This window comes from Heterodontus francisci, chromosome 46 (assembly GCF_036365525.1).
Source record: "Heterodontus francisci isolate sHetFra1 chromosome 46, sHetFra1.hap1, whole genome shotgun sequence".
Lineage (NCBI taxonomy): Eukaryota > Metazoa > Chordata > Chondrichthyes > Heterodontiformes > Heterodontidae > Heterodontus > Heterodontus francisci.
Window position 1 is genome coordinate 13076184 of NC_090416.1, and position 21565 is coordinate 13097748.

A 21565-nucleotide genomic window follows, 5' to 3' on the forward strand; every position below is an offset into this window, starting at 1 on the left:
CTTTTTAACGGAGGCCTAGGGATTACCATCAAGCTCCTTCCTGTTTCCTCTACTCTGGAGCCCTGATCTAATGCCCCCACACTTCCTCAATGGGGCTAAATCTGCCGTGGGAGGTGGGTCATGTGGAGCATAAACACTGGCATGGGCCATTGGAGTGAATTATCTGTTCCTGTGTCGTGAATACTTTTGCAAGTTCAAAAAGGCCACTACAAAGGCTAAATTCAAGCCAAGTGGAGGAACTGAGGACAAATGCAATACCTTCTAATACTGTTGGATAAATCAAGAGGATTAGTAGGCATTGAATGCCCAACCCAGAGTGCAATGAGGAAGAAACATGAACTCCGCAAAGACTCTGGGAAGGAGAGTCACGGCTTGGCTGAAGGGCAGAACATTCAGAAGCGGCGTGAAGGGGAGAGTCGAAAGGGAATTTAGAAATGGGGTAGATTTGCAGCTACCAAGTACAAGAAGAAATTCTTCCAGTCGCGTGGAGGAGAGAAACATAAGAACGCAAGTCGGCCATTCGTGAGCTGAGAGAAGGGCTTGGAAAGGACGCTTCAAAGAAAGGGCCTCAAAACAAGCAAGATGTCTGGAGATGCATGGGTATTTATCCCTGAGTGCCGAGAGAGACAAGGATTTGTGAGGTGCTGATGAAGGAGCAGAGTGCGAAGATGTTTCCTCTAGGTGGGAAACGAGCCATTATGATTTTCCAAACGAGGGTGGCATAACGGTTAACTGCAGGAGCAGGAAGATTCTGAAGGAGATAGGACTTCCAAAGGATAGGAGGGTATTGGTTGAAAGAGTTGCCATTGATGGAGTGAAAAGACAAGTCCCCAGTGACGGGGATGCACTGGACGCACAAGGCTGGATGGAATCATTAAGGTTCCATCTGAGCCATATGTTGGAGATATTGGGACTGCTGACCAAAAAACTCGGTCAAAGAGCTCGGTTTTAAGGAGTGTCTTGAAGGAGGAGAGGTTTAGGGAGGGAATTCCAGAGCTTCGGGCTCGGGCAGCTGAAGGCACGGCTGCCAATACCGATGGAAATCGGGGGATGAGCAGGAGGCCAGAATTGGAGGATCGCAGAGATCTCGGACTTTACAGAGACCGGGAAGGGGGCAAGGGCCATGGAGACGAGAATGAGAATTTTAGAAGCGAGGAGTTGGCGTTGGGTCTGAGAGCACAGAGGGGTGATGGTGAAGGTGTGGACCTGGATTTCTAGGAGTGGTGCGGGAAGGATGGGGGCAGAGAATGCAGAGGTGGAAGCATGCTCCATTGGTACAAGGTACGGGCAGCAGTAGGACCCTGATGTCCCAGGACCCCTGGCTTAGCTGCTGGAGGAGATTGTTGGCCTTGAGGCAACACATGGTTTCAGACAGGAGCTGCAGATGTCGCCAGTGTTAAGCTAAACATAATTACGACCAGGTCTTGACCTTAATAAGAAATAGGAGCAGGTGTAGACCATTCGGCCCCTCATCCGGAGACTGTGCCCCCGTGTTGTGGATTCCCCAGCCAGGGGGAACAACCTCTCAGTGTCTACCCTGTCAAACCCCTTCAGAATCTTGTCTGTTTCAATGAGATCACCTCTCGTTCTTCCAAACTCCAGAGAGCATCAGCCCAATTTGCTCAGACTCTCATCATAGGACAACCCACTCATTTCCAGGGACTACTCAAGTGAACCTTCGCTGTACTGCTTCCAATGCAAGTATGTCCTTCCCTAAATATGGTGACCAAAACTGCACACAGTGCTCCAGGTCTCACCAAAGCCCTGTACAATTGCAGGAAAAACGTCCTCATTCTTATACTCCAATCCCCTTGCAATAAAGACCAACATGCCATTTGCTTTCCTAACTGCTTGCCGTATCTGCATTCAAACTTTGTGTTCCTTGTTCGAGTACGCCCAAGTCCCTCTAAACATCAACATTTACAGGTTTCACACCTTTTAAAAAATATTCTGCTTTTCTATTCTTACGAGCCAAGTGAATAACCCACCTTCTACTCCATCTGCAAACTTGTTGCCCACTCACTTAACTTATCTGTATCTCTTTGCAGCCTCTCGGTGTCTTCCCCACAACTTACATTCCCACCTATATCATCAGCAAACTTCGATACATTACTCTCTCTTTCTCTTCATCCAAGTCATTAATTTTGATTATAAATAGCTGAGGCCCCAGCACTGATCCTTGCGGCACGCAACTACTTACAGCCTGCCAACTTGAAAATTCCCTAGTTATCCCTACTCTCTGCTTCCTGTCTGTTAACCAATCCTCGATCCAGGCTAATATATTACCCCCAACTCCATGTGCCCTTATCTTGCATATTAGCCTTTTGTCACATATGCATGTTGGCAATCACATTTGACTCAATGGAAAGGCACAAGGAGTGGATCTTGGTGCCATCAGAGTACAAATAAAAGTGGATCTAATGCTTCCAGATGAACCTCCAAGGAGTATCAGGTAACTGAAGGAGAAGGGACCGAGAATGGAGCCCTGAGGCATACTGAAGGGCACCATGCTGGCAAAGGAGGTGTTAGCATGATGCAATGGCAGCCTTACAACGGGTAAGAGCAGACTTCAGACAGGGCAGTGCCATTGAGGGTGGGGAGAACTGAAGGTTGGAAGGCAAGCCATGGAACTCACTCCCAGTTGTCACTTATTCCCCATGTAACACTCTCAAAACTGAGAGGTTATGTCAAACAGGAAAGGTTGAACAGGCCGGGGGCTCTTTTCTCCAGAGTAGAGAAGGCTGAGGGGTGACCTGATCGAGGTCTTTAAAATGATGAAAGGGTTTCGATAGGGTAGACTTAGAGAAGATGTTTCCACTTGTGGGGGGGGGGAGACCAGAACTAGGGGGCCATCAATATAAGACAGTCACTAATAAATCCAATGGGGAATTCAGGAGAAACCTCTTTCCCCAGAGAGTGGTGAGAATGTGGAACTCGCTACCACAGGGAGTGGTTGAGGGGAATAGCAGAGATACATTTAAGGGGGAAGCTGGATTAACACATGAGGGAGAAAGGAATAGAAGGATATGGGGATAGGGTGAGATGAAGAGGGGGTGGGAGGAGGCTGGTGTGGAGCAGAAACACCAACACAGAGCAGATGGGCCGAATGGCCTGTTTCTGTGCTGTAAATTCTCTAATGTTCCCATTCAGCCCATTGCTCCTGTACCCTCTGAGTCTTTTTTAAAAATAATTTGTTCATGGGATGTGGGCGTCGCTGGCCAGGCCCCAGCATTTATTGCCCATCCCCTAATTGCCCCTTGAGAAGGTGGTGGTGAGCTGCCTTCTTGAACCGCTGCAGTCCATGTGGGGTAGGTACACCCACAGTGCTGTTAGGGAGGGAGTTCCAGGATTTTGACCCAGCGACAGTGAAGGAACGGTGATATAGTTCCAAGTCAGGATGGTGTGTGACTTGGAGGGGAACTTGCAGGTGGTGGTGTTCCCATGCATCTGCTGCCCTTGTCCTTCTAGGTGGCAGAGGTCGCGGGTTTGGAAGGTGCTGTCTGAGGAGTCTTAGTGCGTTGCTGCAGTGCATCTTGTAGATGGTACACACTGCTGCCACTGTGCGTCGGTGGTGGAGGGAGTGAATGTTTGTAGATGGGGTGCCGATCAAACGGGCTGCTTTGTCCTGGATGGTGTCGAGCTTCTTGAGTGTTGTTGGAGCTGCACCCATCCAGGCAAGTGGAGAGTATTCCATCACACTCCTGACTTGTGCCTTGTAGATGGTGGACAGGCTTTGGAGAGTCAGGAGGTGAGTTACTCACCGCAGAATTCCCAGCCTCTGACCTGCTCTTGTAGCCACGGTATTTATATGGCTACTCCAGTTCAGTTTCTGGTCAATGGTAACCCCAGGATGTTGATAGTGGGGGATTCAGCGATTTTGCTAGGGCTCCTTGATGCCACACTCGGTCAAATGCCTCCTTGATGTCAAGAGCAGTCACTCTCACCTCACCTCTGGAATTCAGCTCATTTGCCCAATCTGAACTGAGCGTCACTGAGCAGGTTATTGCGAAGCAAGTGCCGCTTGATAGCACTGTTGACGACACCTTCCACCACTTTACTGATGATTGAGAGAAGACTGCTGGGGCTGTAATTGGCCGGGTTGGACTTGTCCTGCTTACCTTGTGTACGGGACACACCTGGGCAACTTTCCACATTGCCGGGTGGGTGCCTGCGTTGTAGCCCTGCTGGAAGAGACTGGCTTCAGGGTGTGGCTATTTTCAGAGCACAAGTCTTTCTCCCTCCCACATCCAGATTGGGCAAGCAGCACAGGAGGGGGCTGAAGGGCCAGAAGTCATGCAAGCTACCAACATTCCCACTAGATGGTGCAGCTGACTATCCAGACACACCTCCACATACCCAGAATTCTTGCCTGAGATCTTCCTAATTCTACCTGCCTGTACCTGAGTTGCTGTAGACACCGGGCGACATTCCAAGCCAGAGAGAGAGAGCGGGAGGGAGAGATAAGAGACCACACAAAAAAAAACTCGAGGTGAAAAAGACACAGGATTGTTCCTTGGCCAAAGACACCCCCTTCCCCTTCAAAAGACCAGAGCAATCTGGTGAACTTGTGAAGGATATGTTTGCCTGCATGGGGGACTTGAGCAGGTGCTGAGAGAAGGGGTGAGGGGCAAGAAACTTTTATGGCCTTTTAAACTTGTTTGTTTTTCTCCAACAAACAAAAAAAAAAGAGAGGAAACCACGGTCTGCCAGAAGAAACAGCGACGAGTCAAAGGAAGCAAACGAGATGGTAAGTGTGAAATTGAATTTCTAATCGATTACAGCTTCCAAAAAAAACCGATTTCCCCAGTCGGATTATCCTGTCGAGAGTTAGTTTGCTTGTCAGTTTCGGGGGGGTTAAACAAAAAAGTTTAGCAGAAGTTGCAACTTTGATCAAACGTGTTGGGAACTTGCGTAAAAGTTGTCGAAAAAAAAAATTCACCGTGCCAAAAATAAATCGAATGGTTGTTCCCTGTGTGGGATTTTATAATCTTTAATTCTCCTTTTTTTCCCCTCTCCTCCTCTCTTGAGAGCAGCCACTTGCAAATGGACGTATTTAACTCTTCCATCGTCCCATTCAACACCCCCCCCCCCACCACTCCCCTCCCCAATCTCAATCAGATCCCTGTTCCCACTCAGTCCTTCTTGGGGAGTGAATCCTGTGTCCCCTGGTGTTTGAGAGACTCCCAGGGGGAAATGGGCAGTGCACATTGGTGTTGTGTTCCAAACGCCAGAGTTGGGGAGGAACAAGACAATTCAGCCCCTCCAGCCTGTTATCCCACTCAATCAGATCATGGTTCATCTGTATCTTAACTCCATCTCCCCGCCTTGGCTTCTGTAAAGAGAATCCCCTTAACCCAACATAAATCTGTCAATATCAGTTTGGAAATTTCCCCCCCCGCCCCCCTGGCCTCGACAGCTTTTCGGGGAGAGAGAGTTCCAGATTCCCACTCCCCCTTTGTGTGAAGTGCTTCCTGACATCATCCCTGAACGGCCTGGCTCCAATGTTAAGGTTCTGCCCCCTTGTTCTGGACTCCCCTCCCCCCACCAGAGGGAATAGTTTCTCTCTATCGACCCGATCGAATCCTTTAATCATCTTAAACCCCCTCGATTAGATCACCCCCTTAATCTTCTACGCTCGAGGGGAACACAAGCCGAATCTGTGCGACCCCTCCTCGTAATTTAGCCCTTGTATCCCCGGGGTCATTCTGGTGAATCTGTGCTGCACCCTCTCCAAGGACTTTATATCCGTCCTGAGATGCGGGGCCCGGAACTGAACCCAGTTCCTCCGGATGGGGTCTGACTGAGACTCTGTACAACTGAAGCATCACTTCCCATCCCTTTGTATTCCAGTTTGGGATAATAGCCAGCATTCCATTAGCCAAAAGATTGTGGGTTTAGGTCTGGTTCCAGAGGCTTTAGCACATAGCACAGGGCGGCACAGTGGCGCAGTGGTTAGCACCGCAGCCTCACAGCTCCAGGGACCCGGGTTCGATTCCGGGTACTGCCTGTGCGGAGTTTGCAAGTTCTCCCTGTGTCTGCGTGGGTTTCCTCCGGGTGCTCCGGTTTCCTCCCACAAGCCAAAAGACTTGCAGGTTGGTAGGTAAATTGGCCATTATAAATTGTCACTAGTATAGGTAGGTGGTAGGGAAATACAGGGACAGGTGGGGATGTTTGGTAGGAATATGGGATGAGTGTAGGATTAGTATAAATGGGTGGTTGATGGTCGGCGCAGACTCGGTGGGCCGAAGGGCCTGTTTCAGTGCTGTATCTCTAATCTAAATCTAATTACGCAGCCCCGTGGCTGTGATGCGACCATGGCAGATTATGCTACTGGAACCATATTGTGTTGTCTGCTCCCAGTCAGGAAGGGGAGATGAAGGTGTTTTAGCAGCAGCCCTCAGAAAGGGCCACGTTTCTCCTCCCAGCTCCTTGGTGGGTTTGTCTCGTCTGCAACGCGCAGAGATTTCTTGGAATTCCTAATCCAACAGGCCCTTCGGCCCAACGTGTCAGATACCTAAATGGGGAAAAAGTCTGGAGCTCTGGCATTGTCGGTTAAGGGTGCAGAGGGTATAATGGAAGGGGAGGGCGTCAGAGTGCAGGGGAAAGAGCCAAGAGGTTGGAGAGAGCAGAGGTCAAGAGGTTGGAGGGCGAAGGGCCAGGATGGGTTGGTTGTTTGAGAGTAACATTTCCTATGACAGTGGGGGGAGGGAGTCAGGCACATTGCAGTGGGGTAGGGCTGATAGTGAGGGTGGCCACAGAGGAGACGAGGGAGAAGTCTTAACAAAATTGAGGAGACGGTGTGCCCTCCGCCCCTGCCCAGCTCCCTGGGTGTCGGAGAGCAGGAGTGATCAAGGCAGAGTCTTCTCTCCATTGTACACCTCTCGAGTTGAGCTGTGTTCAGACCGGTATTCTGAGTGCAGCCCGAGTGGAAAGGGCGTGTACATTCCTGTGTACGTCAGATCCTTTCAGGCTGCACTCTGTCTCCCTGTCGCAATAGGCCCATTGTGGCACTGCTGGCATGTTTGAACGATTGGACTCTCTTCCCCAGCGGGGCTGGTTTACGGGAGGGCAGAAAAGAAAGACTGGCTTACATTTCTCTAGCGCCTTTCACCAGCTCAGCACGTCCCAAAGCACTTTGCAGCCAATGAAGTCCTTTCGAAGCGTGGGTCACTGTTGTGATGTGGGAAATGCGGCAGCCAATTTGTGCACAGCAAGATCCCACAAACAGCAATGTGATAATGACCCAGATCATTTTTAAAAAAAAAAGTGATGTTGGTTGAGGGGTTAAGATTGGGCCCCAGGACACCGGGGAGAACCCCCCCCACCCCCTGCTCTTCTTCCAATAGCAGCCGTGGGATCTTTTCCATCTACCTGAGAGGGGTCTCGGGTTAACATCTCATCCGAAAGTCGGCACTGGGCAATACACATGAATGTCCAGTGAGGACAGGATCAGACTGTGATGCCCTCCACAGTTGAATAAGCCCTGACTCTGGCCTTCGAGGCTCACACAGGATGATGAGGGCGACTGGGAGCTGGCCCCCTACTTCCCTGTTGGGGAAACACTCTAACATCTGCCTCACAATGGGCTCGGTGTGCGAGGAAGGCGTGTGGGAGGGAGTCACGTTTTATTTGTTTCGTGGGATGTGGGCGTCGCTGGCCAGGCCAGCATTTATTGCCCATCCCTAATTGCCCCTTGAGAAGGTGGTGGTGAGCTGCCTTCTTGAACCACTGCAGTCCATGTGGGGTAGGTGCACCCACAGTGCTGTTAGGAAGGGAGTTCCACGATTTTGACTCTGCTTCAGTGAAGGAACGGCCGATATAGTTCCAAGTCAGGATGGTGTGTGATTTGGAGGGGAACTTGCAGGTGGTGGTGTTCCCATGCATCTGCTGCCCTTGTCCTTCTAGTTGGTAGAGGTCGCGGGTTTGGAAGGTGCTGTCTAAGGAGCCTTGGTGCGTTGCTGCAGTGCATCTTGTAGATGGTACACACTGCTGACACTGTGTGTCAGTGGTGGAGGGAGTGAATGTTTGTAGATGGGGTGCCAATCAAGCGGGCTGCTTTGTCCTGGATGGTGTCGAGCTTCTTGAGTGTTGTTGGAGTTGCACCCATCCAGGCAAGTGGAGAGTATTCCATCACACTCCTGACTTGTGCCTTGTAGATGGTGGACAGGATCTGGGGAGTCAGGAGGTGAGTTACGCGCTGCAGAATTCCCAGCCTCTGACCTGCTCTTGTAGCCACGGTATTTATATGGCTACTCCAGTTCAGTTTCTGGTTAATGGTAACCCCCAGGATGTTGATAGTGGGGGATTCAGCGATGGTAATGCCATTGAATGTCAAGTGGAGATGGTTAGATTCTCTCTTGTTGGAGATGGTCATTGCCTGGCACTTGTGTGGCATGAATGTTACTTGCCACTTATCAGCCCAAGCCTGGATATTGTCCAGGTCTTGCTGCATTTCTACACGGACTGCTTCAGTATCTGAGGTGTCACGAATGGTGCTGAACATTGTGCAATCATCAGCGAGCATCCCCACTTCCGACCTAATCTTTACACCACTTTATAAGCTTTTATATACAGAGATACACACTACAAACATGTACCGAGCAGCTCGTTTCAGTCTGGTACTATATATATTGGAGCACAAGTGAGTCCCCAGTTAATGCCCAGCACCGGAACACAATGAAATTATCAATGACTTTCCCATTGAGATTCTCTATATAGCCCGTCTTTCATAATTATAACAGCTCGTGCTTGGCAATATATATGCCATTTCCTGGGTTAGGCAATCTTAAAAAAAAAAATCCAGGCCAAGGTTTACGGCGATTGGGGGAGGAGGGGAATGTCACTGAGATATTCCCTTCCAGCCCGTTGAGGTGACGGGAGGTAATCCAGGAGAACGCTCTCCGAAGAATTCCCTGCCCTTACCTCGCCCGTCCCAGCCAGGGATCATTCACTGAAAGGTGGGATGAGGCTGGGTTGCTCTTCGCTCGACTGGCCGAATGGCCGCCTCCGTGCCGCAAGTTCCTCATGGGGTCCAATGGGCCCGACTCTCGGGCGAAGGAATTCGGCGAAACCGGGGCGGCTGCACACAATCGACAGCCTGTTCCGGGGGTTGTGTGGGGTGGGGGGGGGGGGGGGGGTTGCCCAGTATTATCCTGTGGCGGGGAAGGGAGAGGAAGGGCCTGACTAAATAATTCTGCTGCTTTCACAGCTCTGGTCTGGCTTCTTCATCCAGCTCATTGGCATCAGCAAGTTGTGTAATTGGGAGAAAGCGGAGAGTCGCAGATCACTGAGGACGCAGGTCTCAGCAAGGTGCCTGGTCCCGAGCCGAGCCAGCTGCTTCCTTTGCCAAGGACATCGAGCAGCGAGTGCAAGTGAGAGTAGGGCCCGAAAGAGCCGATAACTGTGACCTGGCACTCGGCCAGTGTGGGTATTAGACAGAGGCCGATTCTATCGTGAGGCTTGCACAGGCAGGCCTGGTGCCGCTTGCCAAGAGCAGCTACATTCCAACAGTTATCGGCCGGCCGCGAGGGCCTTTGCCACGTCCTGTGGATTGTGCAAGGTCTCCAAGGTACAAAGGAGCTGCGTTCGCCTAGCGCCTCGGACTTTGTAAAAGATTCCAAGGTGCTTCACAGGAGCGTTGTCAAATTGAAACTTGACCCCGAGCCCCATCGGGAGATATCAGGGGACGGGCGACCAAAAGCTCGGTCAAAGGGGTCGGTTTTAAGGAGCGTCTTAAAGGAGGAGCGAGAGAGAGAGGCGGAGAGGTTTAGGGAGGGAATTCCAGCAGTTAGCGTCCCAGGCAGCTGAGGGCACGGCCGCCAATGGTGGAGCGATGGGAATCGAGGGGATGGGCAAGAGGGCGGAATTGGAGGCGAGCAGAGATCTCAGATGGTCGTAGGGTGTCACAGAGATAGGGAAGGGGGGGTGAGGCCAGAAGATTGTAGGATTTAAGGGTCCCTCTTGGTCTATCATGAAGGTGAATTTTGCACAGTAAAAGCCCCCATCTATCTACCTGGGTTCCGTAACCTTTAATCCCCTCAACCCAACAAAAATCTATCAATCCCAGTTTGGAAATTTCCAATTGACCCCACCCCGACCCCACACTTAAGCCTCTAAACTCAAGGAATTGGAAGCCAGTTTTATGCAGCCCACCCTGGTACGTTAACCCTTGAGGCCCTGCACGGCTGGACCCGAGCTTCCCACTTAAAAACAGCCGGGGGGATAGAGTTGTGCTTTGGCCTCGGGCATTCGCTGAGCCAACATCCGATCGGACGAGGCTTCCCTTTGCAGGGGTGTGTCTCTCCGTCATCTGTCACGGGGGGGAGTGCGCGATTGGGAGTGTGGGGAATCGTTAATTGGCACGAATGTTTTGAAGATTTTCGAGATACAGCCACCGCGGGGTAACATCCAGTTAATTGAAGGCAGTCTTGGCTTATTGTGAGGAGGTCTTGTTATTAATATCGCATGTGGGCTCGAGCTGAGATAGGCTGTTGGATACCAAAAAACCTTTTTGACTCCAAGATATTTGAAGCAGTTTCCCCCGGAGAGTGGTGAGAATGTGGAACTCGCTACCACAGGGTGTGGTTGAGCTGAATGGCAGAGATACATTGAAGGGGAAGTTGGATAAACACATGAGGGAGGAAGGAATAGAAGGATATGGGGATGGGGGGGTGGGTGAGAGGAGGCTCGCGCGGAGCAGAAGCACCAGCACGGGAGCAGATGGGCCGAATGGCCTGTTTCTGCGCTGCATGATTCAATAAACGGTGAACCAGGAGCACAGATTTGGAGGGCGAAGGGTGGCAAGGTGGTCGCCCAAGTTCAGGGAGGCTGAGTCTGATGTCCGGCCAGGGTGGACGGGTTAAAGTTGAAAGGCGCGATGGGCCGAATGGCCTGTTGCGCTCTACAATAGCAACAGCCGCCGATGTCGACGTGATACTCCGGTACTGAGGGGGTGCCGCGCTGTCGGAGGTGCCGTCTTTCGGATGAGACGTTAAACCGAGGCCCCCCCCCACCCCCTCATCCTGTCTACCCCTCTCGGGTGGATGTAAAGGATCCCACGGCCACCATTGGAAGAAAAGTGGGGGGTGGTGGTGGGGCGGGGGGGGGGTGGGGCGGGGAGTTCTCAAAGGCCAGCCTATCCTCAGCCTGTTGTTAATTGAGTTCAGTGTGCTGAAGGGTTGATGTGTGCCAAGGTACCCTGGGGGTCACGGGTTTGGGCGGCGCTGTCGAAGGGGCCTTGGTGAGTTGCTGCAGTGCATCGTGCGGACGGTGCACACTGCTGCCACTGTGCAGTCGCAGGTGACTCCAATCCCACAGGACACAGCTGTCTCTTCGGACCCTCCAAAAGCAGCACCAACCTTTCAGGGTGGCTGGGGCGTTAAATGGTGGACTTTCCAACATTAACCATATACTCAGTGGAAATACCACAAAAACAGAGAAATTCCTCGTCTGGGCAATTGAACACGGAGCCCATGAACTGGGGACAAGGAAGGGTTAATTCGGTGGACATTTGAAAGTCGAATGAAATGCTAGCCTTTATCCCAAACTGGAATACCAAGGGATGGGGAAATGATGCTTCAGCTGTACAGAATCTCAGTCGGACCCCATCCGGAGTAACTGGGTTCAGTTCCGGACCCCACATCTCAGGACGGAGATGTTGTCCTTAGAGGGGGTGCAGAGCAGATTCACCAGAATGACCCTGGGGATAAAGGGGTTAAATTAGGAGGACAGGTTGCACAGACTGGGCTTGTATTCCCTCGAGTGTCGAAGATTAAGGGGGTGATCTAATCGAGGGGGTTCAAGACGATTAAAGGATTCGATCGGGTCGATAGAGAGAAACTATTTCCTCTGGTGGGGGGGGAGGGGGAGTCCAGAACAAGGGGGCAGAACCTTAACATTGGAGCCAGGCCGTTCAGGGGGTGATGTCAGGAAGCACTTCTTCACACAAAGGGGAGTGGGAATCTGGAACTCTCTCCCCCAAAAAGCTGTCGAGGCTGGGGGGTGGTGGGAGTGTCAATTGGAAATTTCCAAACTGCGATTGATCAATTTTTGTTGGGTTAAGGGGATAAAAGGTTACAGAACCAAGGCAGGGAGATGGAGTTAAGATTTTTTTCTCCAACTATATACTTCAATCATAAATTTTGTAAAGTACATTACAGTTCAGTTTCAACATTACGGAAAGTACAGATTAGTTCCTTTCAGTACAGTAGATGAGTTGCCTCTCTACACTTGCCATTGCACGTTCTCTTCACATTTACATTTCATGTCAAACATGCTCTGCTGGATACAGCCCGAGGGGTTTCCCATGGATCCAGCCCCTCGGTTCGCTATGGCGGGAGGACCTCACACAGTGGTCTTTCCCCATTGAGCCTTTGCTGCGGCTGCCCCAAGCTTTCGTGCGTCCCCTCAGCACGTAGTCCTGGACCTTGGAATGTGCCGGTCTGCAAACACTCGGTCGTGGACAACTCTTTGCGCTGGAAGACCAGCAAGTTTCGGGCAGACCAAAGGGCGCCTTTCACCGAATTGATGGTCCTCCAGCAGCAGTTGATGTTCGTCTCGGTGTGCGTCCCTGGGAACAGCCCGGAGAGCACAGACTCCTGTGTTACAGAGCTGCTTGGGATGAACCTCAACAAAAACCACTGCATCTCTTTCCACACCTGCTTTGTAAAGACACATTCCAGGAGGATGTGGGCAACAGTCTCTTCCCCACCACAGCCACCTCGAGGGCAGCGTGCGGAGGGGGTGAGACCTCGGGTGTGCAGGAAGGATCTGACGGGGAGGGCTCTTCTCACCACCACGTCTTGGGGCTTGTTTGAAAGTTCTGGTGATGAGGCATTCTGCCAAATGACTTTGGCGGTCTGCTCGGAGAACCATCCGACAGGATCTACTGTCTCCTTTTCCCGTAGGGCCTTGAGGACATTCCGTGCAGACCACTGCCTGATGGATTTGTGGTCAAAGGTGTTTTCCCACAGAAACTTTCCCACGAAGGATAGGTGGTACGGCAAAACCGACCTCTTTGACCGAGCTTTTGGTCGCCCGTCCCCGAATATCTCCTTATGTTGCTCGGGGTCAAATTTTGTCCAACGACGCTCCTGGGAAGCACCTTGGGAATGCTGTACTACATAACAAGTGCTACATCAATGTTGCAGAGTTGGGATTCAGATAATGAACTGAAGCGGATTTTTATTCTTGCTGTTGTTGTTGTTGTGTGGTCTGCACAGGGCAGTAAGGAGCGATACCATTGGCAGGCGCAGAATGTCAAGCACAGCGGAGTGGACGACATGGTGCTCCTGTCCAAGATCACAGAAGACGCAATCGTCGACAATCTCAGGAAACGATACATGGACGATTACATCTTCGTATCCTTTACCCGGCCTGGGATTGACATTTTCATGTCCACGGCAGATGCGAGGGTCAGAGGGACAAGTGGCGGAGAGTGAGCAGGCCTGTCACTGTATCACACGGGGGTACAGTACTGGTGGGGACAGGTCTGTCAGTGTATAACACTGGGGTACAGTACTGGTGGGGACAGGTCTGTCACTGTATAACACTGATGTACAGTACTGGTGGGGACAGGTCTGTCACTGTATAACACTGGGGTACAGTACAGGTGGGGACAGGACTGTCGCTGTATAACACTGGGGTACAGTACTGGTGGGGACAGGTCTGTCGCTGTATAACACTGTGGTACAGTACTGGTCGGGATAGGTCTGTCACTGTATATCACTGGGGTACAGTACTGGGGGGATGAGTCTGTCACTGTATAACACTGGTGTACAGTACTGGTGGGGACAGGTCTGTCACTGTATAACACAGGGGTACAGTACTGGTGGGGACAGGTCTGTCGTTGTATAACACTGTGGTGCAGTATTGGCGGGGACAGGTCTGTCACTGTATAACACTGGGGTACAGTACTGGTGGGGACAGGTCTGTCACTGTATAACACTGGGGTGCAGTACTGGTGGGGACAGGTCTGTCACCGTACAAAACTGGGGTACAGTACTGGCGGGGACAGGCCTGTCGCTGTATAACACTGGGGTACAGTTCTGGCGGGGAATGGTCTGTCACTGTAACATTGGGGTACAGTACTGGTGGGGACTGGTCTGTCACTATTACACGGGGGTACAGTACTCGTGGGGGCAGGTCTGTTACTAGAACACTGGGGTACAGTACTGGCGGGGACAGGTCTGTCACTGGAGAACACTGGGGTACAGTACTGGCGGGGACAGGTCTGTCACTGTAGAACACTGGCGTTCAGTACTGGTGGGGACAGGTCTGTCACTGGAGAACACTGGGGTACAGTACTGGTGGGGACAGGTCTGTCACTGTAGAACACTGGGGTACAGTACTGGTGGGGACAGGTCTGTCACTGTATAACACTGGGGTACAGTACTGGTGGGGACAGGTCTGTCAACGTACAAAACTGGGGTGCAGTACTGGTGCAGGCAGGCCTGTCGCTGTATAACACTGGGGTACAGTACTGGTGGGGACAGGTCTGTCACTGTATAACACTGGGGTACAGTACTGGTGGGGACAGGTCTGTCACTGTATAATACTGGTGTACAGTACTGGTGGGGACAGGTCTGTCGCTGCAAAACACGGGTGCAGTACTGGCGGGGACAGGTCTGTCACCGTACAAAACTGGGGTACAGTACTGGTGGGGACAGGTCTGTCACTGTATAACACTGGGGTGCAGTACTGGTGGGTACAGGTCTGTCACTGTATAACACTGGGGTGCAGTACTGGCGGGGACAGGTCTGTCACTGTATAACACAGGGTACAGTACTGGTGGGGACAGGTCTGTCGCTGCATAACACTGGGGTACAGTACTGGTGGGGATGGGTCTGTCACTGTTTAACACTGGGGTACAGTACTGGTGGGGACAGGTCTGTCGCTGTATAACACTGGGGTACAGTACTGGTGGGGATGGGTCTGTCGCTGTATAACACTGGGGTACAGTACTGGTAGGGACAGGTCTGTCACTGTATAACACTGGGGTACAGTACTGGTGGGGACAGGTCTGTCAGTGTATAACACTGGGGTACAGTATTGGTGGGTACAGGTCTGTCAGTGTATAACACTGGGGTACAGTACTGGTGGGGACAGGTCTGTCACTGTATAACACTGGGGTACAGTACTGGTGGTGACAGGTCTGTCACTGTATAACACTGGGGTACAGTACTGGTGGGGACTGGTTTGTCACTGTTTAACACTGGGGTACAGTACTGGTGGGGACAGGTCTGTCGCTGTATAACACTGGGGTGCATTACTGGTGGGGATGGGTCTGGCGCTGTATAACACTGGGGTACAGTACTGGTGGGGACTGGTCTGTCACTGTACAACACTGGGGTTCAGTACTGGTGGGGACAGGTCTGTCGCTGGAGAACACTGGGGTACAGTACTGGTGGGGATTGGTCTGTCACTGTATAACACTGGGGTACAGTACTGGTGGGGACAGGTCTGTCGCTGTATAACACTGGGGTACAGTACTGGTGGGGATTGGTCTGTCACTGTGTAACACTGGGGTACAGTCCTGGTGGGGACAGGTCTGTCACTGTATAACACTGGGGTACAGTACTGGTGGGGACTGGTCTGTCACTGTACAACACTGGGGTTCAGTACTGGTTTGGACAGGTCTGTCGCTGTATAATACTGGGGTACAGTACTGGTGGGGATTGGTCTGTCACTGTGTAACACTGGGGTTCAGTCCTGGTGGGGACAGGTCTGTCGCTGTATAACACTGGGGTACAGTACTGGTGGGGACAGGTCTGTCGCTGTATAACACTGGGGTACAGTACTGGTGGGGACTGGTCTGTCACTGTACAACACTGGGGTTCAGTACTGGTTTGGACAGGTCTGTCGCTGTATAACACTGGGGTACAGTACTGGTGGGGATTGGTCTGTCACTGTGTAACACTGGGGTTCAGTCCTGGTGGGGACAGGTCTGTCGCTGTAGAACACTGGGGTACAGTGCTGGTGGGGACATGTCTGTTGCTGTGGAACACTGGGGTACAGTACTGGTGGGGACAGGTCTGTCACTGTATAACACTGGGGTACAGTACTTGTGGGGACAGGTCTTTCACTGTATAACACTGGGGTACAGTACTGGTGGGGACAGGTCTGTCACTGTATAATACTGGTGTACAGTACTGGTGGGGACAGGTCTGTCACTGGAGAACACTGGGGTACAGTACTGGCGGGGACAGGTCTGTCACTGTAGAACACTGGCGTTCAGTACTGGTGGGGACAGGTCTGTCACTGGAGAACACTGGGGTACAGTACTGGTGGGGACAGGTCTGTCACTGTAGAACACTGGGGTACAGTACTGGTGGGGACAGGTCTGTCACTGTATAACACTGGGGTACAGTACTGGTGGGGACAGGTCTGTCAACGTACAAAACTGGGGTGCAGTACTGGTGCAGGCAGGCCTGTCGCTGTATAACACTGGGGTACAGTACTGGTGGGGACAGGTCTGTCACTGTATAACACTGGGGTACAGTACTGGTGGGGACAGGTCTGTCACTGTATAATACTGGTGTACAGTACTGGTGGGGACAGGTCTGTCGCTGCAAAACACGGGTGCAGTACTGGCGGGGACACGTCTGTCACCGTACAAAACTGGGGTACAGTACTGGTGGGGACAGGTCTGTCACTGTATAACACTGGGGTGCAGTACTGGTGGGTACAGGTCTGTCACTGTATAACACTGGGGTGCAGTACTGGCGGGGACAGGTCTGTCACTGTATAACACAGGGTACAGTACTGGTGGGGACAGGTCTGTCGCTGCATAACACTGGGGTACAGTACTGGTGGGGATGGGTCTGTCACTGTTTAACACTGGGGTACAGTACTGGTGGGGACAGGTCTGTCGCTGTATAACACTGGGGTACAGTACTGGTGGGGATGGGTCTGTCGCTGTATAACACTGGGGTACAGTACTGGTAGGGACAGGTCTGTCACTGTATAACACTGGGGTACAGTACTGGTGGGGACAGGTCTGTCAGTGTATAACACTGGGGTACAGTATTGGTGGGGACAGGTCTGTCACTGTATAACACTGGGGTACAGTACTGGTGGGGACAGGTCTGTCACTGTATAACACTGGGGTACAGTACTGGTGGTGACAGGTCTGTCACTGTATAACACTGGGGTACAGTACTGGTGGGGACTGGTTTGTCACTGTTTAACACTGGGGTACAGTACTGGTGGGGACAGGTCTGTCGCTGTATAACACTGGGGTGCATTACTGGTGGGGATGGGTCTGGCGCTGTATAACACTGGGGTACAGTACTGGTGGGGACTGGTCTGTCACTGTACAACACTGGGGTTCAGTACTGGTGGGGACAGGTCTGTCGCTGGAGAACACTGGGGTACAGTACTGGTGGGGATTGGTCTGTCACTGTATAACACTGGGGTACAGTACTGGTGGGGACAGGTCTGTCGCTGTATAACACTGGGGTACAGTACTGGTGGGGATTGGTCTGTCACTGTGTAACACTGGGGTACAGTCCTGGTGGGGACAGGTCTGTCACTGTATAACACTGGGGTACAGTACTGGTGGGGACTGGTCTGTCACTGTACAACACTGGGGTTCAGTACTGGTTTGGACAGGTCTGTCGCTGTATAATACTGGGGTACAGTACTGGTGGGGATTGGTCTGTCACTGTGTAACACTGGGGTTCAGTCCTGGTGGGGACAGGTCTGTCGCTGTATAACACTGGGGTACAGTACTGGTGGGGACAGGTCTGTCGCTGTATAACACTGGGGTACAGTACTGGTGGGGACTGGTCTGTCACTGTACAACACTGGGGTTCAGTACTGGTTTGGACAGGTCTGTCGCTGTATAACACTGGGGTACAGTACTGGTGGGGATTGGTCTGTCACTGTGTAACACTGGGGTTCAGTCCTGGTGGGGACAGGTCTGTCGCTGTAGAACACTGGGGTACAGTGCTGGTGGGGACATGTCTGTCGCTGTGGAACACGTGTACAGTACTGGTGGGGACAGGTCTGTCACTGTATAACACTGGGGTACAGTACTGGTGGGGACAGGTCTGTCACTGTATAACACTGGGGTACAGTACTTGTGGGGACAGGTCTTTCACTGTATAACACTGGGGTACAGTACTGGTGGGGACAGGTCTGTCACTGTATAATACTGGTGTACAGTACTGGTGGGGACAGGTCTGTCGCTGTATAACACTGGGGTACAGTACTGGTGTGGACAGGTCTGTCACTGTATAACACTGGGGTACAGTACTGGTGGGGACAGGTCTGTCACTGTATAATACTGGGGTGCAGTACTGTTGTGGACTGGTCTGTCACTGTATAACACTGGGGTACAATACTGGTGGGGATGGGTCTGTCACTGTATAACACTGGGGTACAGTACTGGTGGGTACAGGTCTGTCACTGTATAACACTGGGGTACAGTACTGGTGGGTACAGGTCTGTCACTGTATAACACTGGGGTACAGTACTGGTGGGGACAGGTCTGTCACTGTATAACACTGATGTACAGTACTGGTGGGTACAGGTCTGTCACTGTATAACACTGGGGTACAGTACTGGTGGGGACAGGTCTGTCACTGTATAACACTGGGGTACAGTACTGGTGGGGACAGGTCTGTCAGTTTATAACACTGGGGTACAGTACTGGTGGGGACAGGTCTGTCAGTGTATAACACTGGGGTACAGTACAGGTGGGGACAGGTCTGTCAGTGTATTACACTGGGGTTCAGTACTGGTGGAGACAGGTCTGTCACTGTATAACACTGGGGTTCAGTACTGGCTGGGACAGGTCTGTCACTGAATAACACTGGGGTACAGTACTGGTGGGGACAGGTCTGTCAGTTTATAACACTGGGGTACAGTACTGGTGGGGACAGGTCTGTCAGTGTATAACACTGGGGTACAGTACTGGTGGGGACAGGCTGTCAGTGTTGAAAACTGGGGTACAGTACTGGTGGGGACAGGTCTGTCAGTGTATAACACTGGGGTGCAGTACTGGTGGGGACAGGTCTGTCAGTGTATAACACTGGGGTACAATACTGGTGGGGATGGGTCTGTCGCTGTATAAGACTGGGGTACTGTACTGGTGGGGACAGGTCTGTTACCGAACAATACTGGGGTACAGTACTGGTGGGGACAGGTCTGTCACTGTATAACACTGGGATACAGTACTTGTGGGGACAGATCTGTCACTGTATGACACGGGTACAGTACTGGCGGGGACTGGTCTGTCACTGAAAAACACGGGGGTACAGTACTGGCGGGGACAAGTCCGTCACTGTATAACACTGGGGTACAGTACTGGTGGGGACAGGTCTGTCACTGTATAACACTGGGGTTCAGTACTGGTGGGGCTGGTCTGTCAGTGTATAACACTGGGGTACAGTACTGGTGGGGACAGGTCTGTCGCTGTATAACACTGGGGTTCAGTACTGGTGGGGACAGGTCTGTCAGTGTATAACACTGGGGTACAGTACTGGTGGGGACAGGTCTGTCACTGTATAACACTGGGGTACAGTACTGGTGGGGACAGGTCTGTCAGTGTAGAACACTGGGGTACAGTACTGGTGGGGACAGGTCTGTCACTGTATAACACTGGGGTACAGTACTGGTGGGGACAGGTCTGTCAGTGTTGAACACTGGGGTACAGTACTGGTGGGGACAGGCTGTCAGTGTTGAACACTGGGGTACAGTACTGGTGGGGACAGGTCTGTCACTGTATAACACTGGGGTACAGTACTGGTGGGGACAGGTCTGTCAGTGTATAACACTGGGGTAAAGTACTGGTGGGGACTGGTCTGTCAGTGTGTAACACTGGAGTACAGTACTGGTGGGGACAGGCTGTCAGTGTTGAACACTGGGGTACAGTACTGGTGGGGACAGGTCTGTCACTGTATAACACTGGGGTACAGTACTGGTGGGGACAGGTCTGTCAGTGTATAACACTGGGGTACAGTACTGGTGGGGACAGGTCTGTCACTGTATAACACTGGGGTACAGTACTGGTGGGGACAGGTCTGTCAGTGTATAACACTGGGATACAGTACTGGTGGGGACAGGTCTGTCAGTGTTGAACACTGGGGTACAGTACTGGTGGGGACAGGTCAGTCAGTGTATAACACTGGGGTACAGTACTGGTGGGGACAGGTCAGTCAGTGTATAACACTGGGGTACAGTACTGGTGGGGACAGGTCTGTCAGTGTATAACACTGGGGTACAGTACTGGTGGGGACAGGTCTGTCACTGTATAACACTGGGGTACAGTACTGGTGGGGACAGGTCTGTCACTGTATAACACTGGGGTACAGTACTGGTGGGGACAGGTCTGTCACTGTATAACACTGGGGTGCAGTACTGGTGGGGACAGGTCTGTCAGTGTTGAACACTGGGGTACAGTACTGGGGGGGGCAGGTCTGTCGCTGTATAACACTCGGGTACAGTACTGGTGGGGACAGGTCTGTCACTGCATAACACTGGGGTACAGTATTGGTGGGTACAGGTCTGTCACTGTATAACAGTGGGGTGCAGTACTGGTGGGGACAGGTCTGTCAGTGTTGAACACTGGGGTACAGTACTGGTGGGGACAGGTCTGTCAGTGTATAACACTGGGGTACAGTACTGGTGGGGACAGGTCTGTCAGTGTTGAACACTGGGGTACAGTACTGGTGGGGACAGGTCTGTCACTGTATAACACTGGGGTACACTACTGGTGGGGACAGGTCTGTCACTGTATAACACTGGGGTACAGTACTGGTGGGGACCGGTCTGTCAGTGTATAACACTGGGGTACAGTACTGGTGGGGACCGGTCTGTCAGTGTATAACACTGGGGTACAGTACTGGTGGGTACAGGTCTGTCACTGTGTAACACTGAGGTACAGTACTGCTGGGGACAGGTCTGTCACTGTATAACACTGGGGTACAGTACTGGTGGGGACAGGTCTATCACTGTATAACACTGTGGTACAGTACTGGTGGGGACAGGTCTGTCAGTGTATAACACTGGGGTACAGTACTGGTGGGTACAGGTCTGTCACTGTATAACACTGGGGTACAGTACTGGTGGGTACAGGTCTGTCAGTGTATAACACTGGGGTACAGTACTGGTGGGGACAGGTCTATCACTGTATAACACTGTGGTACAGTACTGGTGGGGACAGGTCTGTCAGTGTATAACACTGGGGTACAGTACTGGTGGGGACAGGTCTATCACTGTATAACACTGTGGTACAGTACTGGTGGGGACAGGTCTGTCAGTGTATAACACTGGGGTACAGTACTGGTGAGGACAGGTCTGTCACTGCATAACACTGGGGTACAGTTCTGGTGGGTACAGGTCTGTCACTGTATAATACTGTGGTGCAGTACTGGTGGGGACAGGTCTGTCACTGTATAACACTGGGGTACAGTACTGGTGGAGACAGGTCTGTCACTGTATAACACTGGGGTACAGTACTGGTGGGGACAGGTCTGTCACTTTATAACACTGGGGTACAGTACTGGTGGGGACAGGTCTGTCACTGTATAACACTGGGGTACAGTACTGGTGGGGACAGGTC

The 21565-nt window shown here is 52.0% G+C and overlaps 1 long non-coding RNA gene across 1 annotated transcript in view; it reads left to right on the forward strand.

Moving 5' to 3' along the window:
• The first annotated feature begins 4227 nt into the window (after positions 1 to 4227).
• LOC137356771 (uncharacterized) overlaps positions 4228 to 21565 on the forward strand; it is a 33581-nt gene continuing 16243 nt past the window's right edge. The window contains exons 1-2 of the long non-coding RNA XR_010971107.1: positions 4228 to 4747; positions 13221 to 13358. This is a non-coding gene — a long non-coding RNA (uncharacterized lncRNA). The remainder of the gene's footprint in view (positions 4748 to 13220; positions 13359 to 21565) is intronic.